Raw genomic sequence first — 11540 nt, forward strand, 5'->3', positions numbered from 1 at the left:
GCCATCTCCATCATCACCCCCGCCATCGGGATACTCATCGTCATACCAAGCATCAGATGTAAGCCCATCTAAATCCTCTTCACCATCGCTGGTCCCCAGCGTAGCAGGGTCATAACCGCAGGCAATCCTAGCGTCACGCGCCTTAACACGGGCATCTTCAAAATCAGCCACAGGAACCTTCTCCGCCGTCATCATATTCCTATATATGTCTAGTTGAGCCTCATCATGGATCCACATCTCATATAAATGACGTAGAATGTCAGGGAAAGCAAAAGTATGAGAGGAGGACGGTCGAGGCAACAACCGCGCCTTCCCAGCTTCAAGAGCGGCAACTTGATCACTAAGGCTCGAGACATCTCTCTCGAGCCCACCAATTTGCTCGTCAAGTCGTGCCTCCCTTAGAGCAGCCATTTCCGCATCACTTGCACGTTCAGACCTGAGGACGTGGATGGAGTCCTCTAATGTCACCACCTTAACCAAAGCCGCTACCTTGGAATTCCCGGTCCCCTCCAACTCTGGCACTTCCTCGATAAACTCACCACTCAGGCCGGCAACTCTGATCGAGCTTTGCTCAAGCTCGGCCCATAGGGATGCCACTTGTACTTGAAGGTCGACACACTCGGCCACGACCTCCTTGCTCACCTCGAGTTTGTTTTCCTTGGCCCTAAGCGCCCCCTCGAGCTCATTGCATCTACCGATGGTCCGCACAAGCTCCTCGTCCTTCTGGTCCAACTCATCTCTAAGGGACTGGAGGTTACCGCCTGCTCTGAACCGTGCACGCATCTCACGGTAATTGTCACGATACCGGAGGTACTTCAAAACCATTTTCTGGAAAACAACCTTCCGCTTCTCCTCTCGGCGGGCACTCTCGATCTCCAAAATGAGAGTTTAAAAAAAAGAGAAAAGAGAAGAAAAAAGAAGAGCCGAAAATATTTAGTAAAGATAGAAATAGGAGAAGGGCGCAAAGTGAAAAAATAACAAGGAAGAAAACTCACCCTCAGAGCCATCCCAGATATGCCTATTGACAAATCGGCATCCTTAAGCGCTTGTAGAGTCATGTTCTCAGCGGCAGAGCAGAGAGGGGCCAAAGAAGCGACCACGCTCGCCGTATCAGCCAACAAGTCGCAGTCCAAAGGGATGGCAATCGAACGAGAAGACCCATATGTTCTCACCTCAACCCAAGTAAGCCCTTCGTCGAATATCCTCTCATCCTCGGGGTCGACATCGGAGACGGATTCGTAATTGTCTACGATCACTTTTTTCGCCCTCTCCTCGGTCGAGGAGGGAACTTTGACCGGCTCTGACGTTGACGGATTACTCTTCGAAATGACCGTCGTTGCCTCTGGTCATTCCCTTCCTTCCACGGAAGCAATCTCCACATTTGACGGGGGCACGGTCTCTACGTCCAAAGTCATATCGCCCCCCCCCCCGGTTCGGCCGTGGTCAACTCGGGATCACCCCCCGCGGGCCCCTCATCCTCAATTGCTTCACCGTCAACCTCTATCCTCCATCTTTTCAGCGGAGCCTCTTCCTCCTCGCCCTGTGATGACTCATCCACCAAATGAAACACTGAAGAAGTCGGAATCTCTGCTAGTGGGGCAGTAGCCTGGCGGCTAGGTCAACGTGAGGCCGGGGTCCAAGAAGGAACATCAGTCTGAACGGACTCGCCTGCAGCCACGGCGAGTAGAGGCCCAATCGAAGCACCCGACTGACGGAAAGCGGGAGTAGGAGCCCTCGCCCTCCTCGGGGCCCTCCGACCTACCAACAAAGAAAGACTTAAGTAAAAAACGAAATGAGAGAAAAGATGGTACGAAGGTCAAAACGACTAAGATCTAAATAAAATGACTCATCGACCGAAGGCTTGCGCCCAAACCTCTAATTGAACTGCGACCACTGACGGTCCCCACCGTATGAGGCCATATTTGGCTCACTCTACAAAAAAAGAAGAGAAGGAGGGAACGATTAGGTCACCAAAGAGAAACAACAAACAACCAGTTGGGAGAAAGACTTACGAGTAAAGTTCCACTCCTCGGGAAACCCATTAGGGTTCGACACCACGTGCCCCATCCTCACGTAGAAGAAATTGACCCAAAAATGATGATTTGTCTTATCGTCCATCTTCACCACCAATCCCTTGGTCCCACGACGGCGAAGGTGTATCATCGTACCCTTGCGAAAACATGGGGCGAAGAGGTGAAGCAGATGACGGAGAGAAATCCCATGGTTGGCCAACTCTAAATAATTGATAAGCATAAGGAAAAGCTTATTGATGTACGAGGAGATCTGAGCTGGACAAACGCCATAATAGTGGCAGAAGTCCTCCGCCAAGGAAGGAAGAGGAAGCGTATAGCCGACGACAAATGGGTACGCGTAGCGCAGTATCCTGGGAAATGTATCTGCACCACGTCGCTACCAGCCGGGATAAGTTCGACATGGTCTGGAGTTTGCCATTTATCCCTAAATGCAACAAGTGCCTCCGCATCCATCTCAGAAACGACAGGCTCAGGATCGTCTTCAGGTCGCTTCGAGAAGTCCGACCTGGTCCTCCCCGAACGTGGAACTATCTCATTCACGGTGGGGAAACTCTCATCTTCTACAATGGCCACTCCTTCTTCATGAGAAGGCATGTCCACAGTCAATGGGACGGGATCAGAAGCTCCCTCAAGGTTTGAAGATGCACCTGTCATTTTTTTGTTACGTATATAAGAAAAAAGTGCAAATGTGAAAGGGGTAACAATAGCAGAAAACACTAAGAGAAGGGAGAGACAAAGATGCAAGAATTCTAAAAAGAAGAAGGGGAAGCTTGAAGTTTCGAATGCTTAAGAAATACAACAGCTCAAATGAGGAATTCCCATCACTATTTATAAGAATACTAGCACCCTAATCGAGAGCCAAACGCCGCCACATTAATTTCGAAACGGAACGACGTAACGTATTGGAAACATGTGCCATAATGACGCATGATGAAGTGATGACATTTCAAACTGACGTAACGGTCAGATGTGGATCTTAAAGCGCAACGTCGTCACCTCGCCATAAAAAGGTTACTCCCCGGCCAGCATGCCCAGATTTCTCAAATTGCAAAGGGCGAAGTCCGCCCGTCGAGTTCGTCCAAAAAACAACCCCGACGGTCGGAGGGACTAATTGTATGGGTCAAAATCTAACCAAGGGAATCTTGCCTAAGAGAGGATTACTAAGAGCCAATTAGACCGAGGTCGTGCTCAAGATGGAAGGAACCTATTGGCGAGCTGAGTAGCTAGGGTCGAGGTCGAGTACTCAGATCAGTCCAAACGGCTAGTTTAGTGGTAAGATATTTTAGGGGAATATTCCACAGAATATTCTCTACACTTGTACTTTCACTTAGTAAGGGATATATCCCATATAAAGGGGAATAGAGAGAGAAATAGGGGGTATGTAATATTCTATATGATAAGTTCTCTTATGAAAAGCTGACTCTGAAGTAAATTACAAACATTGTCTTTACAAAAAGATTTGATTTGTTATTGATCCCACACTTTCTCACATCAGATCCGAGAAAGTTTTCTATATTCCAGGTTTGTTTGTCTTACATCATTGTCAGAGGGAGAATCATCCACCTCATTGAATATTTGGGTGAATCATTTTCTCTATTTATATTTATTGTCATTTAATATATTTATTGCTTACCATTATTTCCCCCATACACTCATAACAAGACCATTAAATTCCCCTTTGCATTAAATTGGTTTAAGTGCGATTATACGTTGTTCATATCAACCGATTTTAGACCTAGGATTTATTATGTTTAACTAGGATTTACCCACTATTTCCTTATTTAATTAGTTTAACAAAAATGCTTAATATTTTTTGGCCAAACAGTCTGGCAATTACAGAATTACATCATTGAAAACTTCCACATTTTGGGAAGATTTGAAAATGCTTTCTTATGCAATGGACTTTGTAGTCCTCAACTTTATTCTCATTTCACATGAGAGAGAGAGAGAGAGAGAGTTAACTCGACAACTTGCTGGATGAGTAACGGACACTCATGAACAGCAGAAATCAGAGTACTTTCTCCATATATAAAAACAAAAAAAATAGTAAATAAATTCCAATTGCTCCCAGGGCAAGAGGTTACAATAAACAAGGTGGACGATGTGCCTCCTGCGGGCTACGAGAGATGAGTACGTTGTGTTGAGTTTAGGAACCCTTTGCACGTAATATATTCTGTTAAAATTTTCGGTAAACGTCCTGTGAAATTGTTCCATTACATAGGGGCTAGCAATTAGCTTAATTAATGTCCATAGGTTTCTAAGCTAGCCCCCACCTAGCTACTGTTGATTTGAAAAGAAAAGAAAAGAAAGACATTTCGTGCACCAACAAATGTATTCACATCTTAGGCAATTGTATTGTACCTTAGTCTAATATATGATGAATAGTACTTTGCTATGCTTACAAATATATGCCACTTAGAATAGCTATAAACTAAGATCGATCAAATGGCTCTTTCCTCTAACAAGACACTTATCAAAGAGGATTTTCTTTTCTTTCCCTTTCACCATGTAATCCTTATTTTTCATTCTGTTAGGTGCAAAAGAATAGATGAGGGGAAGCTTCTTTGCTATAAAATTAGTCATCGACGAATGCCTTAAAATCTGGACCACCGAAAAAGAGATAAGGATCAGAATAAAATCTACTCCTTTAACAAATGAAAAGATAAAGAGGGGAAAAAGCAAGATAAGAGTAGCTAGATATGGAATATTTAAAGGGGTGATCATACAATAAGGTTCCTTTGCTGTTCAGTAGTGTATTTCAGTCTGCAGCAACATTTTCCTCCTTCATATATAGTACACATCACATATATGTAACAGATACATTCTAGTTTCTAATATAACTAATCTACAAAACATCATAACCAACCATTATAATTTTGCGAGAAAGCATGCAGCAAAAACCATGTTGTAAGAGCACTGTCGAGCTGCAGTTAAGCTGTTTCTCAGCAACTCCTTTTTTTTTTTTTGGTGAAGAAAATATTTAAGTATTAATCACCATGACAAAACTACCTTTCAAAAATACAATACGGGAGTTTCGCCTTTTTTGAGTCTACCGTTCAATTTTTACTATTTCAATGAATTAAATTTGTCTGCAAAAAAATTACTCAATTATTTTCCAAAACAAACTATTTAGACCACTAGGCACAAACTTTAAAGAGTGATATTATTTACCCTAAAATTTGACTAACAATTAAACTTCTATTGTGGTTTTAAGGATACTTGATCTAATCCAATGCCAATAGGTAAATAATGAATTCAGTAAATGAATTAGACGATAAAACAAATCAAACCAGTGTTGTGGCAGTGTATCGACCTCGATTTGGAACAGTCTCGAGATCAAGCAAATAATTCTTCTTTATTTTTTCCTTCTATTTACATCATAATTTGTTGGACTTGGTACAGTTTGAAATCAGATGATCCAGCCCATATGGACCACGAAAGAATCCAGCCCAAAGAAGCGTTGGCTTAGCATTTCATATCCTTTCTGGATAGCCATATTTATATCAGGGAACATAACCCGATTTCTCTAACTCTCTGCGCTGAACCTTCATTAGTGTTCATGAAACATTCATGGGCTTGGCATTAAAGCCATCAACAGACTTGAAGGGAAAACAGCAAGCTCAGATGTATCTTAGTGAGCGTGCCGGAGTGGTTATCGGGCATGACTAGAAATCATGTGGGCTCTGCCCGCGCAGGTTCGAATCCTGCCGCTCACGGTTTTCTTCTTTATTTTGCCCAGTCAAAAAGATTTAGTGCAAAATAGTTAACGCTAGAAGGAGGGGTTGAACCTCCGACCTTGTGGTTAACAGCCACACGCTCTAACCAACTGAGCTATTCCAGCTGTTTGGTTATCAACGTGACATAGAACTATCTATAATGTAGAAATAATTGCATTTTTTACAGTAAAATAGAAGAGGTGACGTGAGGTACGGTTACTATTTATAACATTAAGAAGAATGAAAAACATAATGTTTCCTCTTTAGACATCTTCTCATACTTATAGAAGCTTCTAGATACTTTGATTAAGTTAGAATGTCAAAATGAATTAACAGTCTCCGGTGTCGAAGCAGATTGAAGACAAGACCATCGTAACACTTGAATTACTAATTCAATGGTATCTCAAATTTGCGTGGTAACCGGTAATAGTAGTATTTATTTGCGAACTGATCAAAAGAAAAATAAGTGCAAAGGTAAATTAATGAGCTAAAAATTATACCTTCTTTGAAACTCAGCCATACTTCAAAATTTACAAAATTTACCTTTGCACTCAGTTAAAATTAATGAGCTAAAATTTCTGAAGGAACACGTTAACTAAACACATTAGATTTGCACGTAAATCGTAAAATAAGAATTTACTTGTTCTTCGTGAAGCGGAAGCGGAGACGGACGAACCGCGACTGGAATTATTGGTCGGCGGTGATTGTCACGGTGTGTTGGAGCAACCCCTATATCACAATCTAAACCCCTGGTTTAATATGGGAGTAGAGAGCGTGTAAAATTACTGCTTAGATTAGTATTTTACTGTGCACACTAAGTGTACTTATATAGGGAATATTAGGGTTAATTAATAACCCTATTGGGCTTTAAAGCACCCCAGTGGACCCATATTTCCTACATCTCCTACTCACACATAATGGGAGTGCTTATCTAATCAGAGAAACATATTCTCATCTCCTCAATCATTCATATAGGGAAGTAAACTGTGCAACCATCATACTGTGAGAGCTAAGTGCTATACATCTGTTAGGAGTATATAGACTCTCGTCGAGTCAAACCTGCAAGTAGATCATAAAGTATGCAGTGCCCTAGATCATATAAATCACATTTGGTATAGTCTCAAAATCTCATATATCATTATTTCTTGTATTCACAATCATAACTCATAAGTTATAATTGGTGCACCAGTCAATACAAATAAATGAGATTCCATCAATGATCTTCCTCTTCTCACGATCCCCTTAACATTAGTATGACTGCTTTTCTAGATATGCTCCGCTAGACTGAATCTATGTTCATAATCTTTTGGAAACACACTAAGATAGCTAACATCACACTAAGTCTCAAGTATCTAATTGGAGTCTTTGAGAGTACAAAATCTTGAGCCACCATAAAAGCTTTGGGTCTCACACAACAATAAGTTGAGAATAGAGTTATCTTAACCCAATTGGTCGACATTAGCACACATGTGAGACACGTGCTACAATATTTTCTCCTTTTTCCCAAGGAGCGTATGTCTTTATCTCATAAAAAATATTGTACAGATAATATTTTAGACACCTGATCTACAAAATCTTATTTAACTCACATCTGGCTCACGAAGCAGAATAGTGAACATTTCCTAATGACCTTATGTCATTGTTTAAGCGACATTCTGATTTTAAGCGAATAGCTCTCAAATTATTCTTATGATAATTTTGCTTAAAATCATGTCTCATCTCCTCACATCACTAAAATAAGGAGGTGGTTGCCTGTGTGAGAAGACCAACCTCTTGTCTACCCCACATACTTATTAAAAATGAAAAAAGAATGCCCATAACATTCAACAATATAAATATGAATATGTATGTATTTAAATCAACTTTATTGATAATTAAAAAACATCAGTTTTGTGAGAGAAAATGAATAACAAAAAAAAGAATATCAAAGTCTACACAAGTCTTGAGACCTAGTGTGTCTCACAAATGCATCTCTTGACAAAGCCTTGGTGAACGGATCTGCTAACATATCTTTTGTAGACACATACTTCACATTCACTACCCTGCGTCTAACCATATCTCTCTCATAGTTATACTTGATATCTATATGTTTGGTTTTACAATAAAACTTAGGGTCCTTGGTGGAGGAAATTACAGCCTCACTGTCACAATAAACTAACACTAGTCCAGTATTTTCAGCGATATCCAACAAGTGCTCCAAGAACTTTTTCAACCAAATAGCTTCCCGTGCTGCTGAAACGAGAGCCACGTATTCGGCTTCCATCGTAGATAGTGAAACACATAATTGTTTCTTACTACTCCATGATATGGCGCCATCATTGAGTAAGAACACATATCTTGGGGTAGACTTTCTTTTGTCTGGATCTCCTCCATGATCAACATCACTGCATCCAACTAATCGCAGATCCTTGCCGCCTTGATAACAACAGGCATAATCAGCAGTTCCCTTCAGATATCTCATGATCCTCTTTACTGCTTGTCAATGTTCTAAACCTGGGTTAGTTTGATATCTACTTACCTAGCTAACTGCTTGGCATATATCAGGTCTAATGCATACCATAGCATACGTTAGACTTTCGACTGCGCTCTTATAAGGAACTCGACTCATTCTTTTTGTCCCTTCGGGAGTCTTAGGACATATAAGACTTCCAAGGCATGGCCTTTAATGACAGGAGTATAAAATGGGCTATTGTTTTGCATATTGAATCGTTCAAAAACTTTTCTAATGTAATTCTCTTGTGAGAGATACAATAGTTTCTTTGAACGATCTCTTGAAATCTTAACTCCAAGAATTTATGCAGCTTCACCCATATCTTAATCTCAAACTGGGATGATAATTATGACTTTATCTCGGTTATAAACTCCTTATCATTTCCAGCTATAAGTATGTCATCTACATACAATGTTAAAATCACAAGCTTGTTCCTTGATCTTTTGGTATAAACGCAATGATCTTCTTCCATCATGGCAAAACCATTGGATACAAGAACATTCTAAAAGCGTATATATCACTACCTTGAAGATTGCTTGAGGCCATAAATAGACTTCGAAAGTCTACAAACCTTTTGTTCGTGGCCCTTTTCAATGAAACACTAGATTTCTTCATCTAGTTCTCCATTGAGAAATGCAGTCTTTACATCCATATGATGTAATTCAAGATCCAAGTTTGCAACAATATCTAGAACCAGGCGAACAGAGGTAGATCGTACGATAGGCGAGAAAGTCTCTTCGTAGTCTATTTCTTTCTGTTGTTTATACCCTTTCGCCACTAGTCGAGCCTTATATCTCTCAATTGTGCCATCATCCTTGAGCTTAATTTTGAGAACCCATTTGCTCCCAATTGCTTTGTGTCTTTCAGGGAGGTCAACTAGTTCCCAAACTTTGTTGACTCTCATAGACTCCAGTTCATCTTCCAGTGCTTTTGTCCATTTATCCTTAGAAGGGCACGAGAGAGCCTTTTTTACATTTTTAGTCTTGTTTTCTTCTTGTAGGAGCATCATAAATAGCCACTGCCTTCAACATCAAATCGTCAGTAGGGAATCTTTTTACGAGAACCAAGTCTTATTTATGATTCCTCATTGTTCCCATTTGGATCAATGTTGCTCCCACCCGGATCAAGAACATTCATCCTGCTCCCACTTGGAACAAGATCTGTGACCATCTTGCTTCCACTTGGAACAAGATCCATTTGGTCACTTCCACTAAATGTAGAAGAATTACTTTGATGAGAAACTAATTCATCATTTGCTAAAATTCTCCCAATCGAAAGAAGTGATCCTTGTATTTCTTGATCCATTATCTCAAATAAGGTTAGGTCTTGACCTACCTCTCCCTTTTTAGGGAACTCATCCTCTAAGAATGTGACATCTCGTGATTCAAACTCAGTTACACTCCCACTGTCTTGATGACTTATAAACACATAACCCTTTGAGATTTTGGAGTATCTTATAAAGATAGTTCTCTTTCCCCTCCGACCTAATTTGCCATATTTGTAAGAGGAAACATGTGTATAGGCAGCACAACTCCAAGGTCTTAATACACTCAGGTCGGGTTGTCTTTTAGTCTATAACTCATATGGAGTAGTAGTAACTGACTTTGTAGGCACTCAATTAAGTACAAAGGTGGCAGTAAACAACATATCACCCCTATTAACTAATTGGGAGGTTAGCTTGTGCCATAATTGACCTAACCATTTCTAGGAGCGTTTTGTTTCTTCTCTCAGTAACACCATATCATTGTGGAGTATTTGGGATAGACAACCAATGAACTATTCCCTTTACATCACATAAATTATTAAACTGGTTTGATAAGTATTCACGACCACGGTCAGTTCGAAAAGCTTTTATCTTCTTGTCTAATTGATTTTCCACTAAGCTCATATAGCGTTTGAAGCAAATTATTGCTTCTAATTTGTGGAAAATTAAATAGACATAACTGAAACGGGTATAGTCATCAATAAATATGATGAAATAACTTGCTCCATGCCTTTCCCTAACATTCATAGGCCCACAGATGTTCGAATGGACTAAGTGCAAAGGATATTCGGCTCTAGTCACCAGACCAAAAGGTTTTCTTGCAGATTTTCCAGCTAGATAATTTTCACAAGTGGACAATTCTACTTGTTCAATGTTGGAAAGCAAACCTTATTTTGCTAACCTTTGCATTCTTTGTTGGCCAACATGACTGAGTCTAGCATGCCATATATTTACATCACTATCATATTTATGTGAAGAAACAAACATAGAAAAACTAGCATTATTATTAAATGATTCATAATCCAAATCCATAATAATTAAACTCTGGTCATAAGACCAAAACCAAATAAAGTTGGACCAAAATTCAACTTGGCAGAATTGCCATGACAAAGCAAGTTAAATCCTAGCTTAAGCAAAACTGAAACAGAAATAACATTCCGCCGAATTATTGGTGCAAAGAGAGCATCATGCAGTATTAGGTCTCGACCACCACGCAGGACTAACTTGCATGTACCGATCTCTTCAACAACAACTTTACTGTTATTGCCTATATATATCCACTTTTCTCCACATGAAACTCGCCGAAATTCAATAAAGCATTGCATTCTCAGGCTATATGGCCCATTGCTCATAAATCTACAATACACAAAGGATTAAATTCAGTTAGAAAAATAGAATTAAAAACACAAATTTCACTAATTCGAGTATCGTAGAATACCTTTCTTGGAGGCTTAGAGCAATCTCTGACACAATGGCCCTTTTTGTCGCAATTATAACATAATCATTTTTAGCAACTTTGACACGTTTGGGACGTTTGTTCTTGCCTTTTTTAACCTTTGCCCTTTTTGCATGTTGAGCTTGTGGTGGCCCTCTCTTCTTGCCCCAGTTCCTTTTATTTGAATCACTCTTGGTTTTGGAGGTTGTAGACATGTGCAACTCAGCTATTGGCTTTGCGGCCTCAAGTCATTCCTCATCTAACTCAAGATGCCTCCGGACATCTTCGAGAGTTGTGATTCGCTCATTATAGGTCAAATGCATTTTCATATGATCTAAGAACTAGGTAAAGATCGTATGATAGCTTGGATTTTCATCAATCAACACATGACCAACATCTTTCAACTCCTCGATCATATTTGTCATTTGCCTCAGATGTATTTTCATTGAATGTTCTGGCCGTTTATTATATGAAACAAATTTGATCGTTGAGGATCGCAGTCTTGCAATGGAACATGTACCAAACCTTTTCTTCAAAGCATTTTAAAGATCCATAGCTCTTTGGTGATCCTTAAACTCCCTTAGGGTGTCATAAGGTGCTC

General features: G+C 40.1%; 2 non-coding genes across 2 annotated transcripts; one reads left to right on the forward strand and one right to left on the reverse strand.

The window, feature by feature from the left end:
• The first annotated feature begins 5667 nt into the window (after positions 1–5667).
• TRNAS-AGA lies at positions 5668–5749 on the forward strand. The gene has a single exon. It is a non-coding gene; the product is annotated as a tRNA-Ser (tRNA).
• Positions 5750–5800: 51 nt separating this feature from the next.
• On the reverse strand, positions 5801–5874 carry TRNAN-GUU. Its single transcript has one exon. It is a non-coding gene; the product is annotated as a tRNA-Asn (tRNA).
• Between the last annotated feature and the right edge of the window lie 5666 nt (positions 5875–11540).

This window comes from Nicotiana attenuata, unplaced genomic scaffold (assembly GCF_001879085.1).
Source record: "Nicotiana attenuata strain UT unplaced genomic scaffold, NIATTr2, whole genome shotgun sequence".
Classification (NCBI taxonomy): Eukaryota; Viridiplantae; Streptophyta; class Magnoliopsida; order Solanales; family Solanaceae; genus Nicotiana; species Nicotiana attenuata.